Source organism: Neurospora crassa (assembly GCF_000182925.2).
Source record: "Neurospora crassa OR74A unplaced genomic scaffold supercont12.8, whole genome shotgun sequence".
Lineage (NCBI taxonomy): Eukaryota > Fungi > Ascomycota > Sordariomycetes > Sordariales > Sordariaceae > Neurospora > Neurospora crassa.
Window position 1 is genome coordinate 64,549 of NW_011929459.1, and position 27,952 is coordinate 92,500.

Sequence of the window (27,952 nt, forward strand, 5' to 3'; positions counted from 1 at the left end):
AAAGTAAGTAGGAAAAGGTTATATAGAATTATATTTTTATATAAAATAAAAGTATAAAAAGGGAGGCTATCTTTTTAATTTCTAAGTAGGCGAGGCGGTAGGTAGGCTACTTAGGCTAGGAATAATTTAATCTTTAAAGGGAGAACAAAAATTTCTTTCTTCTTTTTCTTTTCCTTTTTTATTTATTTATTTTTTTTCTTTCTTCTTTTTCTCCTCCCTCTTTCTTCTTCCTACTTTTATCCTCTTTATTACTCTTCCTCCTCCCTTTCCTTTCCTCTCCATCTTCCTTCGTTTTAATCCTTTTTTTCTTTTCTCTTCCTTTTTCTTTTTTCTTTTTAACTTTTAACCTCTTTTTAAAGCTTTCCTCTTTTAATATTTCTTTCCTTATACCTCCAAACCCCCCTCCATTCCCTTCTTTTATATTATATCTATACAAGGATAAAAAAGTAATATAATTAATATATAAATAAAATAAAGAAGGTTCTTATTCTTCTTTTCTTTGTTTTTTTTTTTTTTTTTTTTTTTTTTTTTTTTTTTTTTTTTTTTTTTTTTTTTTTTTTTATATATATTTTTCTTACTTTCCTTCTACCTTTTTACTTTTATAATGTCTTACCCCCTTAATAAACTTCTTCCTTTCTTTTTCTTTTTATTCTTCTTTTCATCCTCTTATTCTACCTCCAAATCTTTATTAAGTAAGGGCATTTATAAAGTAAATAAATATTTTTAGAATAGTAGGAGCCGGATTATAATAAAGGTAGAGGTTTTTTTTATAAATATAGGAAGAAGAAAGTATTCGGAAGCGACTAAATCAATTAATTAGAACCTATACGGTCTTAAATAAATTATTAGGGAAGGGTAAGTAAATAATTAATAGTAGGAAAAAAGAAAAAGAAGAAAAAAAGAAAAAAAAAAAAGAAATTTTAAAAGTAGTAGAAGAAGAAGGGTAGTAGAATTTAAGGGGTATAAATAATTAGTAGAATAAATAAAGTATTAGGTAGCTTTAATTATATAGGTAGGGAGGATATATTAAAGTTAGTATATTAATAAAGAAAATTAAATTAGTAAATATAAAAAGAAAAAAATAAGAGTAATATAAATACTTTTAATATAATTATAAAATATTATAAATTATATTAAGGAAGATAAAAAATAATTAATTTTTTATTTAGTAGAAATGTAATTTAAATGGACACTATAAGGTAAATATATCTACTTTATATAAAAAAAGTACGGCCGAAGTTAAAAAGGTAGAAGAGGGAAAGGTAGTGAAGGGTAGTACTTACTAAATACAAGGTAGGCAAGAACAACCGGGTAAGTAAAAAAGGCGCAATCGACCTTTAGAAACCGAAGTTTTAAAAAGGAAAATTGCGAATAGGTAGCGCTTATTAAGTATAGGGTAGGTAAGAACTATAGGGTAAGTATAATAAATTTATATAAAAAAAGTAAAATTAAAATTAAAAAGAAAAAAGTAGTAGGCGAATAGTACCTACCGAGTATAAGGTAGGTAGAAATAACTAGGTAGGTAAGGAAGGTGCAACTAATTTAACGAGGAAGGTATAATTTTTATAAATTTAAAGCGAGATTCTTAAGAAGGTACGACCTAATTGGGTAATTAGGTAGCTATAAATTAATTTTTAAAATTTCCTATATTAAGGAATTTCGTAGGAGTTGAAAAATTGTAATTTAGACTATTGGGCTATATTATTTCTAAATTTAAGGTTGGAGGGTATATAAGAAGGAGCGGTAGAGAGTAATAGGAAAGAGTAAATAATAAAATTATTCGGTCGTCCCTACCTCCAGCTCCCTCTTATAAATATAAGTAAGGACATATAAGGCCTGCTCTACTTAAAAGCCTTCTATAGGAGGGCTACTCTAACCTATAGTTTAAGTACCTTCCTATAGTAACTTATAAAGGAAATCAAATTCTAATTTATAGAGTATTATTATTATATAGCTCCCTACGGTCTATTAGAGAATTAATATTAATAGCGCGAACCACTTTAATACTATTCTAATAAAGGTTCTACCTTTACCGGGTAATATTTAAAAAAATTTTATAAGTACTAAGGAGTACCTTATAAGTGCTGAAGGGTAGGTTTTATAAATAATTAATTGCTAATTAAATTTATTTATAAGCCGCTAGGGGTATTAATTAATTGGAGAAGCCTTTGGGTAGAACCTTTTATATTAAACCTCCTCTTAGAGTGTATAGGCGGTATACGAGAGGTACTTTACACTCTCCTATCTTCCTACTAACTACGCTCTAAGGAATTTAGGAGGGGAAAGTAAATATATATTTTAAAGTAAGTTCGGCCCTATTATACAAACTTCAAACCGCCTACCTTTGTAACTTTATAAATTCTTCTACTTATTTACGAACAATTAGCCTTTCTAAACGTACAATAATTACTTAATTAATTTTATTAGTAATTATATATTTATTTTAAAGATTAAGCTATATATATCTAAATTTAAGTAATTAAACTGCGAAATTACAAATAGCTTATTAAATTAATTATAATTTATTTAATAATACTTTACTATATAGATAACCGTGGTAATTCTAGAGTTAATATATATTAAAAACCCCAACTTCGGAAGGGGTATATTTATTAAATTAAAAACTAATACCCTTCGGGGCTAATTAATAATTTATAATAATTTTTCGAATTGTATAGCCTTATACTAGCAATGGTTTATTTAAATTTCTACCTTATTAACTTTCAATGGCTAGGTTTTAGCTAATTATAGTAATAATAGGTAATGGAGGGTTAGAACTCGACCTTAGAGAAGGAGCCTAAAAAATAGCTACTATATTTAAGGAAGGTAGTAGGCGCGTAAATTATTTAATTCTAATATAGGGAGGTAATAATAATAAATATTAATATAAGGCTTTTTTGGGTTTTGTAATTAGAATAAATACAATTTAAATCCTTTAACGAAGAATAATTAGAGGGTAAATTTAGTATTAGCAGCCGTAGTAATTCCAATTCTAATAGTATATATTAAAGTTATTAAAATTAAAAAACTCGTAGTTGAACTTTAGGCTCGGTCCGTCGGTCCGCTTTACTATATATATTAACTAAGTTGGGCCTTTTTTTTTAGAGAACTGTATACCCTTTATTAGGTATATTAGGGAACTAGGACTTTTACTATAAATAAATTAGATTGTTTAAAGAAGGCCTATATTTAAATATATTAGTATAGAATAATAGAATAGGATATATAGTTCTATTTTATTGGTTTCTAAGACTGTTATAATAATTAATAGGGATAGTCGGGGGTATTAATATTTAATTATTAGAGGTGAAATTCTTAGATTTATTAAAGATTAATTATTATAAAAACATTTACTAAGAATGTTTTTATTAATTAGGAATAAAAGTTAGGGGATTAAAGACGATTAAATACTATTGTAGTTTTAATTATAAATTATACTGATTAGGGATTGGACGGTATTATTTTTTAACCCGTTCGGTACTTTATAATAAATTAAAATATTTAGGCTCCTAAGGGAATATAGTCGTAAGGTTGAAATTTAAAGAAATTGATAGAAGGGTACTATTAGGGGTGGAGTTTATAGTTTAATTTAATTTAATATAGAGAAATTCACTAGGTTTAAATATAATAAGGATTAATAAATTAAAAGCTCTTTCTTAATTTTGTAGGTGGTAGTATATAGCCGTTCTTAATTAGTAGAGTAATTTGTTTATTTAATTATAATAACGAATGAGACTTTAACCTACTAAATAGCCTGTATTACTTTAGTAATATGTTAATTTCTTAGAGGGATTATTGGTTTAAATTAATAAAAGTTTGAGGTAATAATAGGTTTATAATACCCTTAAATATTCTAAGCCGTATGTACGTTATATTAATACAGCTAGCGAATACTCCTTTAGCCGGAAGGTTCGAGTAATCTTATTAAATTATATTATACTAGGGATAGAGCATTATAATTATTACTCTTCAATAAAGAATCTTTAGTAAATATAAATTATTAGTTTGCGTTAATTACGTTTTTACCTTTTATATATACCGCCTATTGCTATTATTAATTAAATAGTTTAGTAAGGCTTCCGGATTGGTTTAAGGAGGTCGGCAATAATTACCTAGGGTTAGAAAACTATTTAAATTCGGTTATTTAGAGGAAGTAAAAATCGTAATAAAATTTCTATTAATAAACTAGTAGAAGGATTATTATAAAATTGCAAAACTCCTATAAACTATCGCAAATCTTACCCGTACAATTACTTTAGCGCTAGTAGTCTAGAAAAGCCTTTGGGCCCTCCCGGATCTTTAAATCTCCTACTTGCGGGAGGCTGCCCGCCGGAATGCCGAAATTAAACTTTTAATATTTTATATCTCTTTAAGTAAACTTTTAAATAAATTAAAACTTTTAATAATAGATCTTTTGGTTCTAGTATTAATAAAGAATATAGCGAAATACAATAAGTAATATAAATTGTAGAATTTAGTAAATTATTGAATTTTTAAACGTATATTATATTTATTAATATTCTAGCGAATATATTTATTCGAATGTTATTTCAACTATTAAATTCTATTTATATTAAGGATCTACAACTATCCGCAGTCCCTTAAAATTAGTAGCGGGCTCGTTAATTATACTAAATATAGTAATTCTATATTACTATAGTCGTACAGCGGGTTTTTACTGTAAAACCCCCTATTTCTAAGGTTGACCTCGGATTAGGTAGGAATACTCGCTGAATTTAAACATATTAATAAGTAGAGGAAAAGAAATTAATAGGGATTGCCCTAATAATAGTAAATAAAGCGGTAATAATTTAAATTTAAAATTTAGCTTTGATTTAAATTATAATTTATAGAGGAAGCTTTTAGTGAAGCACCTTCTAAATCCCCTAGAATAGGGCGCTATAGAGGGTGAGAGCCCTGTATAGTTGGATACCAATTTAATATAAAACTCCTTTAATAAATTGAGTAATTTAGAAATATTATTTAAAATAGGAGGTAAATTTCTTCTAAAACTAAATACTAACTAGAGATTAATAGCGTATAAGTAGAGTAATTAAAAGATGAAAAGTACTTTGAAAAGAAAGTTAAATAATATATAAAATTATTGAAAAGGAAGTGTTTGTAATTAGATTTGCGCTGTTCTAATTATCTAGTATTTTTATTAGTATATTTAAGACGGTTTAAGCTAGTATTAATTTTAGCGGGGGGATAAAAGTCTGGGGAACGTAGTTCCTTTAGGAGTATTATAACCCTGGGTGTAATGCCTTTGCTGGGATTAAGGTTTATGTATTTATAAGGATACTAGTATAATAGTTATTAATAACCTATTTTAAAATACGGACTAAGGAATTAAGGTTTTGTACGAGTATTTAGGTGTAAAATCCGTACGTATAATAAAAGTGAATATAGGTGAGAACTTCGGCGTATTATTGACCGATTTTGATGTATTCGGATGGATTTAAGTAAGAGTATTAAGCTTTGGACTTAAAAGATAGTAAATTATATTTAGATAGGGTAAAGCTAGAGGAAACTTTAATAGAGGTTCGTAGCGGTTTTAATGTATAAATTGATTATTAAATTTAAGTATAGGGGCGAAAGATTAATCGAACTATTTAATAGCTAGTTACTACCGAAGTTTCCCTTAGGATAATAGTATTATTCTTTAATTTTATAAAGTAAAGCGAATAATTAGGGATTCGGGGGCGCTTTTTAGCCTTTATCTATTCTTAAACTTTAAATATATAAGAAGCCCTTATTATTTAATTGAATATAGGTATTCGAATATACTAATATTAGTAGGCTATTTTTGGTAAGTAGAATTGGCGATATGGGATAAACTAAACGTAGGGTTAAAGTATTAGAGTAGATATTTATTAAATATTATAAAAGGCGTTAGTATATTTTAATAGTAGGACGGTGACTATAGAAGTCGGAATCCGTTAAGGATTATATAATAATTTACTTGCTGAATATATTAGCCTTGAAAATAAATAGCGCTTAAACGTTCTACCTATACCCTACCTTTAGGGTAAAAATAATACTTTAAGGAGTAAATAGCTATAGAGGTTAGTAACGAAGCTTAGGGCGTAAGCCCGGATTGAATAGCCTCTAGTATAGATTTTAGTAGTAGTAGTAAATATTTTAATAAGAATTTGAAGGACCGAAGTGGGGAAAGGTTTTATATAAATAATGGTTAGATATAGGTTAATCGATTTTAAATTATAGGGAAGTTTTATTTTAAAGGGGTACTTGTACTTTGTATAGCGAAAGGGAAGCCGGTTAATATTTTGGTACCTAGATATGGGTTTTATATAGTAATGTAATTAAATGTAGAAACGATAGTAGGGGCCCCGGGTAGAGTTCTCTTTTCTTTTTAATAGTTTATTACCCTAAAAATAGTTTATTTAGAGATAGGGTTTAATAATTGGAAGAGTCTAATACTTCTATCGGGTTTAGTATATTCTCGATATTTTTTAAAAATTTGCGGAAGGGAATAATTCTTACGTTAAGTTGTACTTATAACCGTAGTAAGTTTCTAAAGTGAATAGTTTCTAGTTAATAGAATAATATAGATAAAGGAAGTTAGTAAAATAGATTTGTAATTTCGGAAAAAGAATTAGTTTTAAGGGTTAGGTACGTCGGGCTTTAGGTAAATATCCTAGGAGTAGATTGCTACTAGTTAGGTAACTGGCTAGCGGCTTTCAATATTTGGGTATAGAAGCCCTTAGTAGATTTCAGTTATCTAATATATATTTAATAATTAATTTAGAATTGGTACGGATAGGGGGAATTTAATTATTTAATTAAAATATAGTATTATAATAGTTAGAAAGTAGTATTAATGTAATATAATTTTTATTTAGTGTTTTAAATATTAAAGTAAAGAAATTTAATTAAGTGTGGGTAAATAGCGGGAATAATTATAATTCTCTTAAAGTAGTTAAATGCTTTATTATTTAATTAGTAATACGTATAAATAGATTAATGAAATTCCTATTGTCCCTATCTATTATTTAGTAAAATTATAATTAAGGGAACGGGCTTAGTAGAATTAGCGGGGAAAGAAGACCTTATTAAATTTAATTTTAGTTTAATATTATAAAAAGATATAGGAGGTGTAGAATAGGTGGGAGCTTCGGTGCTAGTAAAATATTACTACTTTTATTGTTTTTTTATTTATTTAATTAAGCGGGGTTGGATTTTCGTCCAACTTCTAGTTTTAAGGTCCTTTACGGGCCGATCCGGGTTGAAGATATTATTAGGTAGGGAGTTTAGCTAGGGCGGTATATTTATTAAATTATAATATAAGTATTTTAAGGGGGGTTTATAGAGAATAGAAATCTCTAGTAGAATAAAAGGGTAAAAGTCCCTTTGATTTTGATTTTTAATGTAAATATAAATTATAAAAGTATAGCTTATCGATCCTTTAGTCCTTTGAAATTTAAAATTAAAGGTGCTAAAAAAGTTACTATAGGGATAATTGGCTTATAGCGGCTAAGCGTTTATAGTAATATTGTTTTTTAATTTTTTAATATCGGTTCTTCTTATTATATTGAAGTAGAATTCGGTAAGCGTTAGATTATTTACTTACTAATAAGGAACGTAAGTTAGGTTTAGACTATTATAAGATAGGTTAATTTTATTCTATTAATAACCTTATTATAATAGTAATTGAATTTAGTACAAAAGGAATTGCTTATTTAAATAATTGGTTTTTATAGTTATTCAACCGGGTAGTACTACGATACTACTATTTGTTAAATAATAATTAAATGCTTTTAAATTAAAATTTATATTAGAATATAATAATACTTTTAGTATATTATAGACGTATAAAAATAGGTTCCGGCCTTATATCTTAGTAGGCGATTCCTCCATTGGCTTTAAAGTGGCTAGCGGTAATTTGCGTATTGTAATTTTAATATATATTGGATTAAATCCTTTATAAATAATTTAGATATACGAAAGGGTCCTATAAATAATAGAGTAGCTTTATTATTATAATTTATTAAAGGTAAGCCCTTCTTCGCTTAAATTTCCTAGTAGAAGGGTCTATTTAATAAGTGGGTATTTATTAGGGGGTCCCCCTAAAATTTAGTTACTAGAGCCCGAGAGGGCGAAAGCACCTTATTGGAGGGAAAGTGTAGGGTAAATAGGGATAAGAAGGGGATTTAGTTAAGTTTAGTATTTTCTAAATTTGGACGATATTACTCTAGGGGTATAGGCGGGCCGGGTATAAGAGGTTTATTATATTAGTAATTAATTTATAGAAAGCTTAGTAGTTATATATAGTATATATTTAGGGAAGCGTCGACTAGTGTAGTATATATAGGTACGGCCGGGCCGGGCTTTTATAAATCTTAATAATTATAGTAGGTAGGGTAGGTAAGAGCGACCGACCGAGCGGCGGCGGGGTAGGAGCGATTGGGTAAGCGAGTAATTTTTAGGTAAATTTATAATTTTAAATAAGTAAATATATTTGCAACCGAGTTGGGTATAGCGCTAGGTAGGTAAGTACGTTCGAATTGTATAAGGTAGTGTAGAAAAGAGAGGGTAGGTAAGTGCGTTCGGGTAGATTAGGTATATAGGGTAAGTAAATGTATTTAGGTATAGAATTTTTATATAGATGGTAGTTATATTAGGAAGGTAAGAGTGAGGGCCTGTGTAGGGTAGGTAAGAAGGACTAAGAGGCTTGGGGAGGTTAAGGGGTTGCTTTCTAGTTCCTATTAGGAAGGGCTTATTAAAGGAAAGGGTAGGGTAGTAGTAGGAGGGGGTAGGTAAGTAAAGAAGCTATATAGTTGAGTAAAAGTATTTATAACCTTTTTATTAAAAGATGTAGTAGGGTAGGTAGGAAAAGGTTGTATGGGATTGTATTTTTATATAAGGTAAAAGTATAAAGGGGGAGGCTATCTTTTTAATTTCTAAGTAGGCGAGGCAGTAGGTAGGCTACTTAGGTTAAGAATAGTTTAATTTTTAGGGGGGGAGCGAAAATTTCTTTCTTCTTTTTCTTTTCTTTTTTTATTTATTTATTTTTTTTCTTTCTTCTTTTTCTCCTCCCTCTTTCTTCTTCCTACTTTTATCTTCTTTATTACTCTTCCTCCTCCCTTTCCTTTCCTCTCCGTCTTCCTTCGTTTTAGTCCTTTTTTTCTTTTCTCTTCCTTTTTCTTTTTTTTTTTTAGCTTTTAACCTCTTTTTAGGGCTTTCCTCTCTTAATATTTCTTTCCTTATACCTCCAAACCCCCCTCCGTTCCCTTCTTTTATATTATATTTATATAAAGATAAAAAAGTAATATGATTAATATGTAAATAAAATAAAGAAGGTTCTTATTCTTCTTTTCTTTGTTTTTTTTTTTTTTTTTTTTTTTTTTTTTTTTTTTTTTTTTTTTTTTTTTATATATATTTTTCTTACTTTCCTTCTACCTTTTTACTTTTGTAATGTTTTGCCCCCTTAGTAAGCTTCTTCCTTTCTTTTTCTTTTTATTCTTCTTTTCGTCCTCTTGTTCTACTTCTAAATCTTTATTAGGTAAGGGCGTTTATAAAGTAAATAAACACTTTTAGAGTAGTAGGAGCCGGATTATAATAAGGGTAGAGGTTTTTTTTATAAATATAGGAAGAAGAAGGTATTTGGAGGCGATTAAGTTGATTAATTAGAACCTATACGGTTTTGAATGAATTGTTAGGGAAGGGTAGGTAAATAATTGATAGTAGGAAAGAAGAAAAAGAAGAAAAAAAGAAAAAAAAAAAAGAAATTTTGAAAGTAGTAGAAGAAGAAGGGTAGTAGAATTTAGGGGGTATAAATAGTTAGTAGAGTAGGTAGGGTGTTAGGTGGCTTTAGTTATATAGGTAGGGAGGATATATTGAAGTTAGTATATTAATAAAGAAGATTAAATTAGTAAATATAAAAAGAAAAAAATAAGAGTAATATAAATACTTTTGGTATAGTTATAAGATATTGTAAATTATATTAGGGAAGATAAAAAGTAATTAGTTTTTTACTTAGTAGAAACATAATTTAAATAAACGTTATAAAGTAAGTACGTTTGTTTTATATAAGAAAAGCGTAGTTAAGGTTAAAAAGGTAGAAGAAGGAAAGGTAGTAAAGGGTAGTACTTATTAAGTATAGGGTAAATAAGAACGACTAGGTAGGTAAGGAAGGCGTAATCGACCTTTGGAAATTGAAGTTTTAAAAAGGAAAATTGTAAGTAGGTAGTATTTATTAAATATAGGGTAGGTAAGAACTATAGGGTAAGTACAATAAGCTTATATAAGAAAGGTAAAATTAAAGTTAAAAAGAAAAAAGTAGTAGGCGGGTAGTACCTATTAAGTATAGGGTAGGTAGGAATAACCGGGTAAGTAAGGAAGGCGTAATTAATTTAACGAGGAAGGTGTGGTTTTTGTGAATTTGGAGCGAGATTTTTGAGAAGGTGCGATCTAGTTGGGTAGCTAGGTAGCTATAAATCGATTTTTAAAATTTCCTATATTAGGGAATTTCGTAGGAGTTGAAAAGTCGCAATTTAGACCGTCGGGCTGTACTATCCCTAGATTCGAGGTTGGAGGGTATATAAGAAGGAGCGGTAGAGAGTAATAGGAAAGAGCGAGTAGTAAAATTATTCGGTCGTCCTTACCTCTAACTTCCTCTTATAGGTGTAGGTAAAGATATATAGGGCCTACTCTACTTAGAAGCCTTTTACAGGAGGGCTACTCTAGCCTATAGCCTAGGCACCTTTCTACAGTAACCTACAAAGGAAATTAAATTTTAATTTATAGAGTGTTGTTATTGCGTAGCTCCCTACGGTTTATCGGAGAATTAATATTAATAGTACGAACCACTTTAGCACCGTTCTAGTAAGGGTTTTGCCTTTACTAAGCAATATTTAAGAAGATCCTATAGGTACTAAGGAGTACCCTATAAACGCCGAGGGGTAGGCTTTATAAATAATTGGCCGCTAGTTAAATTTATTTATAAACCATTAGGGGTACCAACTAGCTAAGGAAGCCTTCGGGTAGAACCTTCTATATTAAGCCTCCTCTTAGGGTATATAGGCGGTATACGAGAGGCGTTCTACACTTTCCCGTCTTCCTACCAATTACGTTTTAGAGAATTTAGGAGAGGAAAGTAAATATATATTTCGAAGTAAGTTCGGCCTTGCCGTACGAGTTTCGGACCGCCTACTTTTGTAATTTTATAAATTCTTCCGTTCGCTTACAAGCGGTTAATTTTTTTAGGCGTATAATAATTATTTGGTTAATTCTATTAGTAGTTATATACTTATCTTAAAGATTAAATTATATATATTTAAATTTAAGTAATTAAATTGTAAAATTACGAATGGTTTATTAAATTAGTTATAGTTTATTTAATAGTACCTTACTATATAGATAACCATAGTAATTCTAGAGTTAATATATATTAAAAACCCCGACTTCGGAAGGAGTATATTTATTAAATTAAAAATTAATACCCTTCGGGGCTAATTAGTAATTTATAATAATTTTTCGAATTATATAGCTTTGCGTTGGCGATAGTTTATTTAAATTTTTACCCTATTAATTTTCGATAGTTAGGTTTTAGTTAGTTATAGTAATAATAGGTAATAGAGGGTTAGGGCTCGACTTTGGAGAAGGAGTTTGAGAAATAGTTACTATATCTAAGGAAGGTAGTAGGCGCGTAAATTACCTAATTCCGATACGGGGAGGTAGTAATAATAAATATTAATATAAGGCTCTTTTGGGTCTTATAATTGGAATAAGTATAATTTAAATCCCTTAACGAGGAATAATTGGAGGGTAAGTTTAGTACTAATAACCGTAGTAATTCTAATTCTAATAGTATATATTAAAATTGTTAAGGTTAAAAAGTTTATAATTGAACCTTAGGTTCGGCCTATCGGTCTGCCTTACTATATACATTAATTGGGTTGGGCCTTTTTTCCTAGAGAACTGTATACCCTTTATTGGGTATATTGGGGAATTAGGACTTTTATTATAAATAAATTAAATTATTTAAAGAAGGCTTATATTCGAATGTACTAGTATAGAATAATAGAATAGGATGTATAGTTTTATTTTATTAGTTTTTAGGACTGCTATAATAATTAATAGGGATAGTCGGGGGTATTAGTATTTAATTATTAGAAGTGAAATTCTTAGATTTATTAAAGATTAACTACTATAAAAGTATTTGCTAAGGATGTTTTTATTAATTAGGAACGAAAGTTAAGGGATCGAAAACAATTAAATATTATTATAATTTTAATTATAAATTATACCAATTAAGGATTAGACAGTGTTATTTTTTGACCTATTCGGTACCTTACAATAAATTAAAATATTTAGGCTCTTAAGGGAATATAGTCGTAAAATTAAAACTTAAAGAAATTAATAGAAGGGTACTACTAGGGGTAGAGCTTGCAGTTTAATTTGATTTAATACGGAGAAATTCACTAAGTTTAAATACGATAAAGATTAATAAATTGAAAATTCTTTTTTAATTTCGTAGGTAGTAGTATATAGTTGTTCTTAGTTAGTAGAGTGATTTGTTTATTTAATTGTAATAACGAACGAAACTTTAATTTATTAAATAGCCTATATTACTTTGGTAGTACGTTAGTTTCTTAGAAGGATTATCGGTTTAAACTAATAGAAATTTAAGGTAATAATAGGTTTATAATACTTTTAGATATTTTGGGCCGTACGCGCGCTATATTAATATAGTTAGCGAATATTCCCTTAGCCGGAAGGTCCGGGTAATCTTATTAAATTATATTGTATTAGGGATAAAGTATTACAATTATTATTCTTCAATAAGGAATTCCTAGTAAGTGTAAATTATTAGTTTATATTAATTATATCCTTGCCCTTTATATATACTGCCCGTTACTATTATTAATTAAATAGTTTAGTAAGGCTTTTAAATTAGCTTAGGGAGGTTAGTAACGATTATTTAGGGCCGGAAAGCTATTTAAACTTAGTTATTTAAAGGAAGTAAAAGTTGTAATAAGGTTTCTATTAGTGAATTAGCGGAAGGATTATTATAGAATTATAAAACTCCTACAAACTATTATAAATTTTATTTATATAATTACTTTAGTACTAGTAGTCCGGAAAAGCCTTCGGGCCCTCCCGGATCTTTAGGTTTTCTATTTGCGGGAGGCTGCCCGCCGGAGTACTAAAATTAAATTCTTAATATTTTATATCTCTTTAAATAAATTTTTAAATAAATTAAAACTTTCAATAATAAATTTCTTAGTTTTAGTATTAATAAAGAATGTAGCGAAATATAATAAGTAATATAAATTATAGAATTTAGTAAATTATTAAATCTTTAAACGTATATTATACTTACTAATATTTTAGTAAATATATTTATTCGAACGTTATTTTAATTATTAAATTTTATTTACGTTAGGGATTTATAATTATCTATAGTCCTTCAAAATCAGTAGCGGGCTCGCTAATTATATTAAGTATAGTAATTTTATATTACTATAATTATACGGCGGGTTTTTACTATAAAACCCCCTATTTCTAAGGTTGACCTCGGATTAGGTAAGAATACCCGCTAAATTTAAATATATTAATAAGCAGAGGAAAAAAAACTAATAGGGATTGTTTTAGTAATAGTGAGTGAAGCGGTAATAGTTTAAATTTGAAATTTAGCTTCGGCCTGAATTGTAATTTATAGAGGAAGCTTTTAGTAAGGCACCTTTTAAATCCCCTAGAATAGGGCGCTATAGAGGGTGAGAGCCTTATATAATTGGATGTCGATTTAATATAAAGTTCCTTTAATAAATCGAATAATTTAGGAATATTATTTAAAATAGAAGGTAAATTTCTTCTAAAGTTAAATATTAGTTAGAGATTAATAGCGTATAAGTAGAGTAATTGAAAGATAAAAAGCACTTTAAAAAGAGGGTTAAATAGTATATAAAATTATTAAAAAGGAAATATTTGTAATTAGATTTATATTATTCTAATTATCCAATATTCTTACTAGTATATTTAGGACGGTTTAAGCTAGTATTAATTTTAGTAGGGGGATAAAGGTTTAGGGAATATAGCTCTTCCGGGAGTGTTATAACTCCGGGTGTAATGCCCTCGCTAGGACCGAAGTTCGTATATTTGTAAGGATATTAGTGTAATAGTTATTAATAATCCGTTTTGAAATACGAATTAAGGAATTAAGGTTTTGTACGAGTGTTTGGGTGTAAAACCCGTATGTGTAATGAAAGTAAATGTAGGTGAGAGTTTCGGTATATTATCGACCGATTTTAATATATTCGGATAAATTTAAATAAGAGTGTTAAACCTTAGACCCGAAAAATAGTAAATTATATTTAGATAAGGTGAAGTTAGAGGAAATTTTGGTAGAGGTTTATAGCGGTTTTAATGTGCAAATTGATTATTAAATTTAAGTATAGGGGTGAAAGATTAATTAAATTATTTAGTAGTTGGTTACTGCCGAAGTTTCTCTTAGGATAGTAGTATTATTCTTTAGTTTTATAAGGTAAAGCGAATGATTAGGGATTCGGGGGCGCTTTTTAGCCTTTATTTATTCTTAAACTTTAAATATATAAGAAGTCCTTATTATTTAATTGAATATAGGTATTCGAATATACTAATATTAGTAGGCTATTTTTAGTAAATAGAATTAGCAATATGAGATAAATTGAATGTAGGGTTAAAGTACTAGAATAGACGTTTATTAAATATTATAAAAAGTATTAATATATTTTAATAGTAGGATGGTGGCTATAGAAGTCGGAATCCGTTAAAAATTGTGTAATAATTTACCTACTAAATATATTAGCCTTAAAAATAGATAGCGCTTAAGTATCCTACTTATACTCCGCCCTTAGGGTAGAAACGATGTTCTAAGGAGTAGGCAGTTGTAGAAGTTAATAATAAAGCTTAGGGCGTAAGCCCGGGTCGAACGGCTTTTAGTATAGATCTTGGTAGTAATAGTAAATATTTTAATAAGAATTTGAAGGATTAAAGTAGAGAAAGGTTTTATGTAAATAGTGGTTGGATATAGGTTAATTAATTTTAAGCTATAGGGAAGTTCTATTTTAAAGGGGTATTTGTACCCTATATAGTGAAAGGGAAGCTAGTTAATATTCCGGCACTTAGATATAGGTTTTGTATAGTAATGCAATTAAATGCGGAGATAACGGCGGGGGCCCCGGGTAGAATTTTCTTTTCTTCTTAATAGTCTATTATTTTGAAAATAGTTTGTTTGGAGATAGGGTTTAATAGCCGGAAGAGTCCGATACTTTTATCGGGTCCGGTATACTTTCGATATCCCTTAAAAATCTGTAGGAGGGAATAATTCTTATATTAGGTTGTACTTATAATTGTAGTAGGTTTCTAAAGTGAATAGCCTCTAGTTAATAGAATAATGTAAATAAAGGAAGTTGGTAAAATAGATCTATAATTTCGGGAAAAGGATTGGCTCTAAGGGTTAGGTATATCGGGTTTTGGGTAGACGCTTTAGGAGTAGATTGCTATTAGTTGGGTAATTAGCCGGCGGCTTTTAGTATTCGGGTATAGAAGCCTTTAATAGATTTCGGTTGTCCGGCGTATATTTAATAACCAATTTAGAATTAGTATAAATAGGGGGAATTTAATTGTTTAATTAAAATATAGTATTGCGATAGTTAGAAAGTGGTGTTAATGTAATGTGATTTTTGCCTAGTGTTTTGAATATTAAAGTGAAGAAATTTAATTAAATGTAGGTAAATAGTAGGAGTAACTATAATTTTCTTAAGGTAATTAAATACTTCGTTATTTAATTAGTAATATATATAAATAAATTAATGAGATTCCTATTGTCCCTATTTACTATCTAGCGAAACTATAGTTAAGGGAACGGGTTTAGTAGAATTAGTGGGGAAAGAAGACCCTATTAAATTTAATTTTAGTTTAATATTATAAAAAGATATAGGAGGTGTAGAATAGGTAGGAGCTTCGGCGCCGGTAAAATATTACTATTCTTATTATTTTTTTATTTATTTAATTAAGTAGGGCTGGATTTTTATTCAATTTTTAGTTTTAAAGTCCTTTGTAGGCCGACCTAGGTTGAAGATATTATTAAGTGGGGAGTTTAGTTGGGGCGGTACATTTGTTAAATTATAATGTAGGTGTCCTAAGGGGGGTTTATGGAGAATAGAAATTTTTAGTAGAATAAAAGGGTAAAAGTCCCTTTGATTTTGATTTTTAGTGTGAATACAAATTATAAAAGTGTAGCCTATCAATCCTTTAATCCCTCGAAATTTGAAGTTAGAAGTATTAGAAAAGTTACTATAGGGATAATTGGTTTATAGCGGCTAAGTATTTATAATAATATTACTTTTTAATCTTTCGATATCGGCTCTTTCTATTATACCGAAGTAGAATTTAGTAAGCGTTAGATTGTTTACCTATTAATAAGGAATGTAAGTTGGGTTTAGACTATTATAAGATAGGTTAGTTTTACCCTATTAATAACCTTATTATAATAGTAATTGAGTTTAGTATGAGAGGAACTGCTTATTTAGATAATTGGTTTTTATAGTTGTCCGACTGGGTAGTGCTGCAACGCTACTATTTATTGGATAATAATTGAATACTTTTAAATTAGAATCTATATTAGAATACGATAATACTTCTAATATATTGTAGACGTATAAAAATAAACTCCGGCTTTATATTTTAATAAACAATTCTTCCGTTAGCCTTAAAGTAGCTAGTAGTAATTCGCGTATTGTAATTTTAATATACATTAGATTAAATCCTTTATAGATAATTTAAATGTACGAAAGGGTCTTATAAGTAGTAGAATAACTTTATTATTACAATTTATTGAAGGTAAGCCCTCCTTCGCTTAGATTTTTTAATAGAAGGGTCCGCCTAATAAGTAAGTATTTATTAGAGGGTCCCCTCGAAATTTAATTATTAGAACTTAAAAGGGCGAAAGCGCTTTACCGGAGGGAAAGTATAGGGTAAATAAGAATAAGAAGGGGATTTAATTAAGTTTAACATTTCTTGGGTTTGAATAATATTACCCTAGGGGCGCGGGCGGGCCGGGTATAAAGGGTCTACCGTACTAGTAACTAATTTATAGAAAGCTCGGTAGCTATATATAGTATATACTTAGGGAAGTGTCGACCGGCGTAATATATACGGGCACGGCTAGGCCGGGCCTTTGTAAATCTTGGTGGTTGTAGTAGGTAGGGTAGGTAAGAATAACCGACCGAGTAGCGGCAGGGTAGGAGCGACCGGGTAGGCGAGTAATTTTTAGGTAAACTTGTAGTTTTAGATAAGTAAATATATTCGCAACTGGGTTAGGTACGGCGCTAGGTAAGTAAGTACGTTCGAATTATATAAGGTAGCGTAGAAAAGAGAGGGTAAGTAAGTGCGTCCGGGCGGGTTAAGTATATAGGGTAGATAAGTATATTTAAGTATAGAATTTTTATATAGATAGTAACTATATTAGGAAGGTAAGGGCGAGGGCCTGTGTAGGGTAGGTAAGAAGGACCGAGAGGCTTAGGGGGGCTAAAGGGTTATTTTCTAGTTCCTATTAAGAAGGGTTTATTGAAGGAAAGGGTAGGGTGGTAGTAGGAGGGGGTAGGTAAGTAAAGAAGCTATATAGTTAAATAAAAGTATTTATAACCTTTTTATTAAAAGATGTAGTAGGGTAGGTAGGAAAAGGTTATATGGGATTGTATTTTTATATAAGGTAAAGGTATAAAGGGGGAGGTTATTTTTTTAATTTCTAGGTAAGCGAGGCGGTAAGTAGGCTACTTAGGCTGGGAATAGTTTAGTCTTTAAGGGGGGAGCGAAAATTTCTTTCTTCTTTTTCTTTTCCTTTTTTATTTATTTATTTTTTTTCTTTCTTCTTTTTCTCCTCCCTCTTTCTTTTTCCTACTTTTATCCTCTTTATTACTCTTCCTCCTCCCTTTCCTTTCCTCTCCGTTTTCCTTCGTTTTAGTCCTTTTTTTTTTTTTTCTTCCTTTTTCTTTTTTCTTTTTAGCTTTTAACCTCTTTTTAAGGCTTTCCTCTTTTAATATTTCTTTCCTTATACCTCCAAACCCCCCTCCGTTCCCTTCTTTTGTATTATATCTATATAAGGATAAAAAAGTAATATGATTAATATGTAAATAAAATAAAGAAGGTTCTTATTCTTCTTTTCTTTGTTTTTTTTTTTTTTTTTTTTTTTTTTTTTTTTTTTTTTTTTTTTTATATATATTTTTCTTACTTTCCTTCTACCTTTTTACTTTTATAATATCTTGCCCCCTTAGTAAGCTTCTTCCTTTCTTTTTCTTTTTATTCTTCTTTTCGTCCTCTTGTTCTACTTTTAAATCTTTATTAAGTAAGGGCATTTATAAAGTAAATAAATACTTTTAGAGTAGTAGGAGCCGGATTATAATAAGGGTAGAGGTTTTTTTTATAAATATAGGAAGAAAAAGGTATTCAGAGGCAACTAAATCGATTAATTAGAACCTATACAGTTTTAAATAAATTATTAGGGAAGGGTAAGTAAATAATTAATAGTAGGAAAGAAGAAAAAGAAGAAAAAAAGAAAAAAAAAAAAGAAATTTTGAAAGTAATAGAAGAAGAAGGGTAGTAGAATTTAGGGGGTATAAATAATTAATAGAGTAAGTAGGGTATTAGGTAGCTTTAGTTATATAGGTAGGGAGGATATATTGAGGTTAGTATATTAATAAAGAAGGTTAAATTAGTAAATATAAAAAGAAAAAAATAAGAGTAATATAAATACTTTTAATATAGTTATAAAATATTGTAAATTATATTAAGGAAGATAAAAAGTAATTAGTTTTTTACTTAATAGAAACGTAGTTTGAGTAGATGCTATAGGGTAGGTATATTTGCTTTATATAAGAAAGGTGCGGCTGAAGTTAAAAAAGTAGAAGAGGGAAAGGTAGTAAAGGGTAGTACTTACCGAATATAAGGTAGGTAAGAACGACCGGGTAAGTAAGGAAGGTGTAATCGACCTTTGGAAGCCGAAGTTTTAAAAAGGAAAATTGTAAGTAGGTAGTACTTATTAAATATAGGGTAGGTAAGAATTATAGGGTAAGTACGACGGATTTATATAAGAAAGGTAAGATTAAAATTGAAAAGAAAAAAGTAGTAGGTAGGTAGTACCTACCGAGTATAGGGTAAATAGGAATAACTGGGTAGGTAAGGAAGGTATAATTAATTTAATAAGGAAGGCGTAGTCTTTATAAATTTAGAGTGAGATTCTTAAGAAGGTACAACCTAATTGGGTAGTTAGGTGGCTATAAATCAATTTTTAAAATTTCCTATATTAAGGAATTTCGCGGGAATTAAAAAGTCGCAGTTTAGACCGTCGGGCTATACTATCCTTAGATTCAAGGTTAGAGGGTATATAAGAAGGAGCGGCGGAGAATAATAGGAAAGAGCGAGTAGTAAGACTATTTAATCGTCCCTACCTCCGGCTCCCTTTTATAGGTATAAGTAAAAATATATAGGGCCTACTCTACCTAGAAGCTTTCTATAGGAGGACTACTTTAGCCTATAGCCTAGGCACCTTCCCGCAGTAACCTACAAAGGAAATTAAATTCTAATTTATAGAGTATTATTATTGTATAGCTCCCTACAATCTACCGGGGAATTAATATTAATAGTATAAACTACTTTAGCACTATTTTAGTAAGGGTTCTACCTCTACCGGGCGGTATTTGAAAAGATCCTATAGGCGCTAGGGAGTATTTTATAAACGCCGAAGGGTAGGCTTTATAAATAATTAGCCGTTGGTTAAATTTATTTATAAGCCGCCGGGGGTATTAGCTAATTAGGGAAGCCTTCGGATAGAACCTTCTATACTAGGCCTCCTTTTAAGGCGTATAGGTAATGTATAAGAGGCGCTCTACACTTTCCTATCCTCCTACCGATTGCGCTCTGGAGAATTTAGGAGGGGAAAGTAAATATGTATTTTAAAGTAAGTTCGGCCCTATTATACGAACTTCGGACCGTTTACCTTCGTAATTTTATAAATTTTTCTACTCATTTACAAACGGTTGGCTTTTCTAAGCGTACGATAGTTACTTAGTTAATTCTATTAGTAATTATATACTTATTTCAAAGATTAAGCTATATATATTTAAATTTAAGCAATTAAACTACGAAATTGCAAATAGTTTATTAAATTAGTTATAATTTATTTAATAATACCTTACTATATAAATAACCGTAGTAATTTTAGAGCTAATATATACTAAAAACCCCAACTTCGGAAGGGGTATATTTATTAGATTAAAAACTAATACCCTTCGGGGCTAACTAGTAATTTATAATAACTTTTCGAATCGTATAGTTTTGTACTAGTAATAGTTTATTTAAATTTCTACCTTATTAATTTTCAACGGTTAGGTTTTAGCTAACTATAGTAATAACGGGTAACGGAGGGTTAGAGCTCAACCCCGGAGAAGGAGTTTAAAAAACGGCTACTATATCTAAGGAAGGTAGTAGGCGCGTAAATTACCTAATTCCGATACGGGGAGGTAGTAATAATAAATATTAATATAGGGCTTTTTTAGGTCTTATAATTGGAATGAATATAATTTAAATCCCTTAACGAAGAATAATTGGAAGGCAAGTTTAGTACTAGTAGCCGCAGTAATTCTAATTCCAATAGCGTATATTAAAGTTATTAAGGTTAAAAAGCTCGTAGTTGAACCTTGGGTTCGGTCCGTCAGTCCGCCTTACTATATATATTAATTAGGTCGGGCCTTTTTTCCTAGAGAACCGTATACCCTTTACTAGGTATATTGGGGAACTAGGACTTTTACTATAAATAAATCAGATCGCTTAAAGAAGGTCTATACTCGAATATACTAATATAAAATAATAAAATAGGATATATAATTCTATTTTATTAGTTTCTAGGACCGCTATAATAATTAATAAGGACAATCAGGAGTATTAATATTTAATTATTAGAAGTGAAATTCTTGGATTTATTAAAGATTAACTATTACAAAAGTATTTACTAAGGATGTTTTTATTAATTAGGAACGAAAGTTAGGGGATTAAAGACAATTAAATACCGTCGTAGTTTTAACTATAAATTATACCAATTAGGGATTGGACGGTATTATTTTTTAATCCGTTCGGTACCTTACAATAAATTAAAATATTTGGACTCTTAGAGGAATATAGTTGCAAGGCTGAAATTTAAAGAAATTAATGGAAGGGTACTACTAGGGGTAGAGCCTACAGTTTAATTTAACTCAATACGGGGAAACTCACCAGGTCTAGATACAATGAGGATTGATAAATTGAGAGCTCTTTTTTAATTTTGTAGGTAATAGTATATAGCCGTTCTTAGTTAGTAGAGTGATTTATCTACTTAATTATAATAATAAATAAGACTTTAATTTACTAAATAGCCTATATTACTTTAGTAGTACGCTAGCTTTTTAGAAGGATTATTGGTTTAAGCCGATGGAAATTTAAGGTAATAATAGGTCTATAATGCCCTTAAATATTCTAGGCCGTACGCGCGCTATATTAATATAATTAGCGAGTACTCTCTTAGCCGGAAGGTCCGGGTAATTTTATTAAATTGTATTGTACTAGGGATAAAGTATTGTAATTATTACTCTTTAACGAAGAATCCCTAATAAGCGTAAATTATTAATTTATATTAATTACATCCCTACCCTTTATATATACCGCCCGTCGCTACTACTAATTGAATAGCTTAGTAAGGCTTCCAGATTAGCCTAGGGAGGTCGGTAACGACTACCTAAGGCCGGAAAGCTATCCAAATTCGGTTATTTAAAGGAAGTAAAAGTTGTAATAAGGTTTCTATTAGTAAATTAGCGGAGGGATTATTATAGAATTGTAAAACTCTTACAAACTATCGCGAATCTTACCTATACAGTTGCCTTAGCGCTAACGGTCCGGAAAGGCCTTCGGACCCTCCTAAATCCTCGGGTTTCCTACTCGTAGGAGGCTGCCCGCCGGAATGCCGAAATTAAACTCTTAATATTTTATATCTCTCTAAATAAACTTTTAAATAAATTAAAACTTTTAATAACGGATCTTTTAGTTCTAATATTGATGAAGAACGTAGCGAAATACGATAAGTAATATAAATTACAAAATTTAGTAAATCATCGAATCTTTGAACGTATATTGTACTCGCTAGTATTTTAGCGAATATACCTATTCGAACGTTATTTCAACTATTAAGCTCTATTTGTATTAGGAATCTATAACTATTTACGGTCCTTTAAAATCAATAGCGGGTTCGCTAGTTATACCGAGTATAGTAATTTTATATCGCTATAGTTGTACGGTAGGTTCTTACTATAAAACCCCCTATTTCTAAAATTAACCTCGGATTAGGTAGGAATACCCGCTGAATTTAAGTATATTAATAAGCGGAGGAAAAAAAATTAATAGGGATTGCCTTAGTAATAGCGAATGAAGCGGTAATAGTTTAAATTTGAAATTTAGCTTCGACCTAAATTGTAATTTATAGAGGAAGCTTTTAGTGAGGCACCTTCTAAATCCTTTAGAACAGAGCGTTATAAAGAGTAAAAGCCTTATATAGTCGGATGCTAATCTAATATAAAGCTCCTTCGATGAATTAAATAGTTTAGGAATATTATTTAAAATAGGAAGTAAATTTCTTCTAAAATTAAATACCGGCTAGAGATTGATAGTATATAAATAGAGTAATTGAAAGATGAAAAGTATTTTAAAAAGAGGGTTAAATAGTATATGAAATTATTGAAAGGGAAGTATTTGTAATTAGACTTGCGCCGTTCTAATTATTTAGTATTCTTACTAGTATATTTAGGACGGTTTAGGCTAGTATTAATTTTAGTAGGGGGATAAAGGTCTAAGGAACGTAGCTCCTCCGGGAGTATTATAGTCCCGGGTATAATACCTTCGCCGGGACTAAGGTTCGCGTATTTATAAGGATATTAGTATAATAGTTATTAATAACCTGTTTTGAAATACGGATTAAGGAATTAAAGTTTTATGCGAGTATTTGGGTATAAAATCTATATATGTAATAAAAATAAATATAAGTGAGAGCTTCGGTGTATTATCGACCGATTTTAATATATTCGGATAGATTTGAGTAAGAATATTAAACCTTGGACCTAAAAAATAGTAAACTATACTTAGATAGGGTAAAGCTAGAGGAAACTCTAGTAGAGGCTCGTAGCGGTTTTAACGTATAAATCGATTATTAAATTTAAGTATGGGGGCGAAAGACTAATTGAATTATTTAGTAGCTAATTATTACCGAAGTTTCCCTTAGGATAGTAGTATTATTCTTTAGTTTTATAAGGTAAAGCGAATGATTAGGGACTCGGGGGCGCTTTTTAACCTTCATCTATTCTTAAATTTTAAATATATAAGAAACCCTTATTATTTAATTGAATGTAGGTATTTAAATATATTAATATTAGTAGGCTATTTTTGGTAAGTAGAACTAGCGATGCGGAATAAACTAAACGCGGGGTTAAAGTGCTAGAGTAGACGCTTATTAAATACTATAAAAGGTATTAGTATATTTTAATAGTAGGACGGTGGCTATAGAAGTCGGAATCCGTTAAGGACTATATAATAATTTACTTACTAAATATACTAGCCTTGAAAATAGATAGCGCTTAAGTATCCTACCTATACTCCGCCCTTAGGGTAGAAATAATGCCCTAAGGAGTAGGCGGCTATGGAGGTTAGTAATAAAGTTTAGGGCGTGAGCCCGGGTCGAACGGCCTCTAGTATAGATCTTAGTAGTAGTAGCAAATATTTTAATAAGAATTTGAAGGACCGAAGTGGGGAAAGGTTCTATATAAATAGCGGTTGGATATAGGTTAGTCGATTCTAAGCTATAGGGAAGTTCTATTTTAAAGGGGTACTTATACCCCGTATAGCGAAAGGGAAGCCGGTTAATATTCCGGTACTTAGATATAGGTTTTGTATAGTAATGCAACTAAATGTAGAGACGATAGCGGAGGCCCCGGGTAGAATTCTCTTTTCTTCTTAACGGTCTATTACTTTAAAAATAATTTATTTAGAGATAGGGTTTAATGGCCGGAAGAGCCCGATACTTCTATTAGGTCCGGTACGCTCTCAATGTCCTTTAAAAATCCGCGGGAGGGAATAATTCTTACGCTAGGTCGTACTTATAACTGTAGCAGGTCTCTAAGGTAAATAGCCTCTAGTTAATAGAATAATATAGATAAAGGAAATTGGTAAAATAGATCTGTAACTTTAGGAAAAGGATTGGTTCTAAGGGTTGGGTACGTTGGGCTTTAGGCAAACGCCTTAGGAGTAGATCGCTACTAGCCGGGTAACTGGCCGGCGGCTTTTAGTATCTGGGTATAGAAGCTTTTAATAGACTTCGGTCGTCCGGCGTATATTTAATAACTAACTTAGAATTAATACGGATAGGGGGAATTTAATTATCTAATTAAAATATAGTATTATAATGGCTAAAAAGTGGTATTAACGTAATGTGATTTTTGCCTAGTGCTTTGAATGTTAAAGTGAAGAAATTCAACTAAGCGCGGGTAAATAGTGGGAGTAACTATAATTCTTTTAAGGTAGTTAAATGCTTCGTTATTTAATTAGTAATGCGTATAAATAGATTAATAAGATTCCTACTATCCCTATCTATTATTTAGCGAAATTATAATTAAGGGAACGGGTTTGGTAGAATTAGCGGGGAAAGAAGACCCTATTGAATTTAATTCTAGTTTAATATTGTAAAAAGATATAGGAGGTGTAGAATAGGTGGGAGCTTCGGCGCCGGTGAAATACTACTACTCCTATTGTTTTTTTACTTATTTAATTAAGTAGGGCTGGATTTTCGTTTAATTTCTAATTTTAAGGTCCTTCGCGGGCCGACCCAAGTTAAAGATATTATTAGGTAGGGAGTTTGGCTAGGGCGGTACATTTATTAAACTATAACGTAGGTGTCCTAAGGGGGGCTTATAGAGAATAGAAATCTCTAGTAGAATAAAAGGGTAAAAGTCCCTTTAATTTTGATTTTCAATGTGAATACAAACTATAAAAGTATAGCCTATCGATCCTTTAGTCCCTCGAAATTTAAGGCTAGAGGTGCCAGAAAAATTACTATAGGGATAATTAGTTTGTAGTGGCTAAACGTTTATAGCGACGTCGCTTTTTAATCCTTCAATATCGGCTCTTCCTATTATACCGAAGTAGAATTCGGTAAGCGTTAGATTGTTTACTTATTAATAGGGAACGTGAGTTGGGTTTAGACTGTTGTAAGATAGGTTAGTTTTACCCTACTAATAACCTTATTGTAATAGTAATTAAATTTAGTACGAGAGGAACTGCTTATTTAAATAATTAGTTTTTACGGTTATCCAACCGGGTAGTACCGCGACGCTACTATCTGTTAAATAATGGCTAAACGCCTCTAAATTAAAATCTATACCAGAACACAATAATACCTCCAGCATATTATAAACGTATAAGAATAAACTCCGGCCTCGTATTTTAGCAAGCGATTCCTCCGTTAGCCTTAAAGTAGCCAGCGGTAATTCGCGTATTGTAATTTTAACACGCGCTAGATTAAATCCTTTGCAAACGACTTAAATGTACGAAAAGGTCCTATAAGTAGTAGAGTAGCTTTATTATTACAATCTGCTGAGGGTAAGCCCTCCTTCGCCTAAATTTCCCAATAGAAGGGTCCGCCTAATAAGCAGGCATTTACTAGGGGGTCCCCCCGAGACTTAGTTGCCAAAGCCCGAAAGGGCGAAAGCGCTTTGCCGGAGGGAAAGTATAGGGTAAGCAGGGATAGGAAGGGGACTTAGTTAAATTTAGTATCTCTTGGGTTTAGACAATATTACCCTAGGGGCGCGGGCGGGCCGGGTATAAGGGGTCTACCGTACTAACAGCTAGCCTACAGAAGGCTCAGTAGCTATACATAGCACATACCCAGGGAAGCGTCAACCGGCGCAGTATACGCGGGCACGGCCGGGCCGGGCCTTTGCAAATCTTAGTAGCTGCAGTAGGTAGGGTAGGCAAGAGCGACCGACCGAGCGGCGGCGGGGCAGGAGCGACCGGGTAGGCGAGTAATTTTTAGGCAAGCTTATAGTTCTGGACAAGTGAATGCATTCGCGACCGGGTTGGGTGCAGCGCCGGGTAGGCAAGCGCGTTCGAATTGTACAAAGTGGCGTAGAGAAGAGAGGGTAGGCAAGTGCGTCCGGGCGGGTTAGGTGTGTAGGGTAGGCAGGCGCATCTAGGTATGGAATTTTTGTGTAGATGGTGGCTGCATTGGGAAGGCAAGGGCGAGGGCCTGTGTAGGGTAGGCAAGAAGGACCAAGAGGCTTGGGGGGGCCAAGGGGTTGCTTTCTAGCTCCTACTAGGAGGGGCTTATTGAAGGAAAGGGTAGGGTGGTAGTAGGAGGGGGTAAGTAAGTAAAGAAGCTATATAGTTAAGTAAAGGTATTTGTAGCCTTTTTATTAGAAGACGTAGTAGGGTAGGTAGGAAAAGGTTGTATAGGATTGTATTTTTACGTAAGGTAAAGGTATAAAGGGGGAGGCTATCTTTTTAATTTCTAGGTAGGCGAGGCGGTAGGTAGGCTACTTAGGCTAGGAATGGTTTAGTCTTTAGGGGGGGAGCGAAAATTTCTTTCTTCTTTTTCTTTTCCTTTTTTATTTATTTATTTTTTTTCTTTCTTCTTTTTCTCCTCCCTCTTTCTTCTTCCTACTTTTATCCTCTTTATTACTCTTCCTCCTCCCTTTCCTTTCCTCTCCGTCTTCCTTCGTTTTGGTCCTTTTTTTCTTTTCTCTTCCTTTTTCTTTTTTCTTTTTAGCTTTTAACCTCTTTTTAGGGCTTTCCTCTCTTAATATTTCTTTCCTTATACCTCCAAACCCCCCTCCGTTCCCTTCTTTTGTATTATATCTATACAAGGATAAAAAAGTAATATGATTAATATGTAAATAAAATAAAGAAGGTTCTTATTCTTCTTTTCTTTGTTTTTTTTTTTTTTTTTTTTTTTTTTTTTTTTTTTTTTTTTTTTTTTTTTTTTTTTTTTTTTTTTATATATATTTTTCTTACTTTCCTTCTACCTTTTTACTTTTGTAATGTCTTGCCCCCTTAGTAAGCTTCTTCCTTTCTTTTTCTTTTTATTCTTCTTTTCGTCCTCTTGTTCTACCTCCAAATCTTTATTAGGTAAGGGCGTTTATAAAGTAAATAAACACTTTTAGAGTAGTAGGAGCCGGATTATAACAAGGGTAGAGGTTTTTTTTATAAATATAGGAAGAAGAAGGTATTCGGAGGCGACTAAATCAATCAACTAGAACCTATACGGTCTTGAATGAATTGTTAGGGAAGGGCAGGTAAATAATTGATAGTAGGAAAGAAGAAAAAGAAGAAAAAAAGAAAAAAAAAAAAGAAATTTTGAAAGTAGTAGAAGAAGAAGGGTAGTAGAATTTAGGGGGTATAAACAATTAGTAGAGTAGGTAGGGTGTTAAGTAGCTTTGGTTGTATAGGTAGGGAGGATATGTTGAGGTTAGTATATTAATAAAGAAGGTTGAATTGGTAAATGTAAAAAGAAAAAGATAAGAGTAATATGAATACTTTTGGTATAGTTATAAGATATTGTAAATTATATTAGGGAAGATAAAAAGTAGTTAGCTTTTTACTTAGTAGAAACGTAATTTAAGTGGATGCTGTAGGGTAGGTACGTCTGCTTTATATAAGAAAGGCGCGGCCGAGGTTGAAAAGGTAGAAGAGGGAAAGGTAGTGAAGGGTGGTACTTACCGAGTGCAGGGTAGGCAAGAACGACCGGGTAGGTAAGGAAGGCGCAATCGACCTTTGGAAGCCGAAGTTTTAAAAAGGAAAATTGCGAGTAGGTAGCGTTTATTAAGTGTAGGGTAGGTAAGAACTATAGGGTAGGTACGACGGGCCTGTATGAGAAAGGTAAGAT

At 30.9% G+C, this 27,952-nt stretch overlaps 9 non-coding genes across 9 annotated transcripts; all 9 read left to right on the forward strand.

Annotated features, from left to right (window-relative positions):
- The first annotated feature begins 2,408 nt into the window (after positions 1–2,408).
- NCU15710 lies at positions 2,409–4,203 on the forward strand. Its single transcript, XR_898024.1, has one exon. It is a non-coding gene; the product is annotated as an 18S ribosomal RNA (ribosomal RNA).
- Positions 4,204–4,394: 191 nt separating this feature from the next.
- Positions 4,395–4,548, forward strand: NCU15711. The gene has a single exon (XR_898025.1). It is a non-coding gene; the product is annotated as a 5.8S ribosomal RNA (ribosomal RNA).
- Positions 4,549–4,595: 47 nt separating this feature from the next.
- NCU15712 lies at positions 4,596–7,879 on the forward strand. Its single transcript, XR_898026.1, has one exon. It is a non-coding gene; the product is annotated as a 28S ribosomal RNA (ribosomal RNA).
- A 3,365-nt stretch (positions 7,880–11,244) lies between these two features.
- On the forward strand, positions 11,245–13,034 carry NCU15713. Its single transcript, XR_898027.1, has one exon. It is a non-coding gene; the product is annotated as an 18S ribosomal RNA (ribosomal RNA).
- Positions 13,035–13,225: 191 nt separating this feature from the next.
- NCU17312 lies at positions 13,226–13,379 on the forward strand. Its single transcript, XR_898028.1, has one exon. It is a non-coding gene; the product is annotated as a 5.8S ribosomal RNA (ribosomal RNA).
- A 40-nt stretch (positions 13,380–13,419) lies between these two features.
- On the forward strand, positions 13,420–16,695 carry NCU15715. Its single transcript, XR_898029.1, has one exon. It is a non-coding gene; the product is annotated as a 28S ribosomal RNA (ribosomal RNA).
- A 3,370-nt stretch (positions 16,696–20,065) lies between these two features.
- On the forward strand, positions 20,066–21,860 carry NCU15716. The gene has a single exon (XR_898030.1). It is a non-coding gene; the product is annotated as an 18S ribosomal RNA (ribosomal RNA).
- Positions 21,861–22,051: 191 nt separating this feature from the next.
- On the forward strand, positions 22,052–22,205 carry NCU15717. Its single transcript, XR_898031.1, has one exon. It is a non-coding gene; the product is annotated as a 5.8S ribosomal RNA (ribosomal RNA).
- A 90-nt stretch (positions 22,206–22,295) lies between these two features.
- NCU15718 lies at positions 22,296–25,518 on the forward strand. The gene has a single exon (XR_898032.1). It is a non-coding gene; the product is annotated as a 28S ribosomal RNA (ribosomal RNA).
- The last annotated feature ends 2,434 nt before the right edge of the window (positions 25,519–27,952 follow it).